Genomic DNA, 2,909 nt, shown 5'->3' on the forward strand with positions numbered 1-2,909 from the left:
TGTCGTATCGTAAGGTTGCTAACATGGTAAGAAGGTATTTTTTTTTTGAGGTATTTAAATAGTATGATAGTTGTACGTTAAGTTTTGAAGTCAAATGAGTTGTGATACGGAAGTCGACAAAGGTCATCGTAAGTTACGTTTGTAAATTTCACTGAAATTTGGGTCAGATGTGAAAGAGCTTTTCTCCCAATATACTTGGAGTTATGGGGTGATCCACCTATCAAATCGAAGGTCTACGAGTCTAGTTTCAGAAATTCGCATTTCCGTACATGGGTGCAAACTGCCACAGGGCAGTGGGCCCAACTTAAGTGATATATATAGAGCCCCCAACGTTTTAGGCCCCCATTTTCATCAATATTAAACCCTAGAACAGCCTTTATACTCTCCCAAATTTGTTCTCCATCAATCACAACTAAGTTCAAAGGCAAATCAAGTGATTACAACATAAGGAATCACATGACAATCATAGAATCGTAGATTTCTCGTTGTTTCGATTTTCGGAAGGAAGCTTCATCTTGAAATAACTTAAGTTGCAGAGTATTATTCAACTTTTGAGGTATGATTTAACCTTCTTTTCATCTCTTTGAGCCTTACAAGCAATTAAACCTAGAAATTAGGTAGAAACTCCCATAGAATAAGCTTTTGCAAATTCTTATGAACTCTTATGGACTTGGCTTGATTGTTGGGATGTTTTATAAAGTTTTAACATGTTGCTTGGAGTTATGGTGATGTGGATAGGATTGTACTGGTGAGGGGGAGTAGGAAAGTAAATTTTTGTAGCATTTTGTGGGAAAATTGAGCTACAAAAGAGCCTACGAACTTATGCCCGCGAGTTGCTTGCTTAAATGTCTAAGTGAAGACTTTCATGAGCTATAAGTTTGATTTGATCTTGAATAGTTCGTTTTGTGTAGGTATCGTTCATAAGGTATTCAAGGACCCGGAAGACGCGTATCGCTCTATCAACGAGGTATGTAGGGTCCTTCTTTATATGTTTCGGCATGACTAGAACTCTAATGATCGTTCATTGGATTGTTTCATCGAATTCGAACTGCTCCACTTCCAATTGATAAATATGATTAAATCTTCCCTTTTCTCATGAGTAACTCACATAGAAGAAGATTTAAGTATTCTCATCCTTCCTTGTTCGTCGCTCAAAGAGAATTAAAATTCTTTTGTTCGTTCTTTTTCCGACGTTCATATTGATCATGGTTACTGATAGCTTGAACATAACGTTTACTTTAAACAAATCCATACTACGTAACTTCCATGTTTCTTGTGCTGGCTGTCTCGTAATTGGAAACCAAAGGACGTAGGGACAATAACGATAGTCGAAGGATAACGACAATAGGTCACTTCGATTCTTGTCATGATATCTCTTCTGAGGTCGGTCTTGCATTGCACTTATTTATATATGTGTTTATTTTCATTACCGAGCCGCGCTATAGTCGGCCGGGTAGGCACTTATATGTGCACCTAGACGTGTTTCTTCTTTACCGAGCCGTGTTATAAGCGGCCGGGTAGGCACGTAGCTGTGCATCGCCACTGATCAGTTGGGCAGAGATGATGTTGTGATGATGAGCTCACCCCACAGAGGGATTTATTATTATTGTTATGTGATATGATATATACCTCCACAGTGAGGAATGATTTTACGGGCACGCATTTACATTTATGTTGTGGTTATGGTCACCCTCAGTGGCTTTGAACAGAGTCTCAGGTTATTTGTAAATCTCTTCTCATATTATTTACATTATTTGTGCTTTTGCTTACCGCCCTACATATTTAGTACATATTTCGTACTGACGCCTTTTGTGCGCTGTGTTCATGCCCACAGGTGCTGATAGACAGGCCGGCGTGCCTCCGTAGTAGGACACCGAGATCAGCGGTTGAGTGTCGCACTCCACTTCTTCGGAGTTGCTGGTTGTGAGTCTATAGGTACAGATGCATATGTATATGTATAGTTTTGGGGTACGTCGGGGCCCTATCCCGACCTTTGATATTATTGTGTTGCTCTTTTAGAGGCTTGCAGACCAGTTGTCAGTGTATATATGTTTTGCATAGCCTTGTCGGCCCCCTGTACAGTTGGCATGACTATATAGTCTTGTTGGCCTTAGCTATATATATAGAGAGAGAGGTTGCTGTTGGGTTCTTCTGCGTGCAGGATTGTACATTTGGTTCTTGTTAGTGTCATATTGCAGCCTTGTCGGCCTACTATTCATATTACATGTCACAGATGCCATGGTTGGTTCGCTCAGGCCTTCGGGTGCCGAGTGCCGGCCACACTCCCCGAGGTTGGGGTGTGACAGATATTCTGCAATCATAAAAAAATCAGCACGGAACAATAATGAAACAACTAAAGAGAAGTATTTTAACTAACATTAATGCCTCCAACATCTTCCAAATATTTGATAATCTCTTTAATTTAGTCAGTCAATCACATAAAGCTATTTCCTTGATCAAAATAAGCACGCAGTATCACCGGTATGAAGCCAATTATATATTGCCAACAATAATGGATTTCATAACCTTTACATTATTCATGTGTCTGAAAATTAAAATGTGAAATATAAATTTGTTTATTTGTTTAGAGAACACAAATAGCAACACCGAAATATTTAGAGAAAAGATTTACCTTCTGGTGGTTGGCCACTACAAAAATAGAGACTAAAAGATGAACGAAATTAAAGATTTATTTTCTGCGCATTGGCTGCTATAGAAGTGGAGACAATGCAAAAAGCAGGCAGCCTGTTGAGCGTTGTTTGCAGATTTGATTCTTTTTCATCATTGCTGGGACATCAACGCTTCACTTTGACATTAAAATTTGGAAATATTTATGTCCATGCTACCAAGTTTTTTCAGCACATTTGCCATATCCTGAACAATTAAGCTTTTGGTAGAAGCACGATACG

General features: G+C 39.1%; 1 long non-coding RNA gene across 1 annotated transcript; it reads left to right on the forward strand.

Moving 5' to 3' along the window:
- The first annotated feature begins 370 nt into the window (after positions 1-370).
- On the forward strand, positions 371-2,117 carry LOC132624996 (uncharacterized). Its single transcript, XR_009576605.1, has 3 exons — positions 371-556; positions 912-967; positions 1,835-2,117. It is a non-coding gene; the product is annotated as an uncharacterized LOC132624996 (long non-coding RNA).
- The last annotated feature ends 792 nt before the right edge of the window (positions 2,118-2,909 follow it).

This window comes from Lycium barbarum, chromosome 12, assembly GCF_019175385.1.
Source record: "Lycium barbarum isolate Lr01 chromosome 12, ASM1917538v2, whole genome shotgun sequence".
NCBI lineage: Eukaryota > Viridiplantae > Streptophyta > Magnoliopsida > Solanales > Solanaceae > Lycium > Lycium barbarum.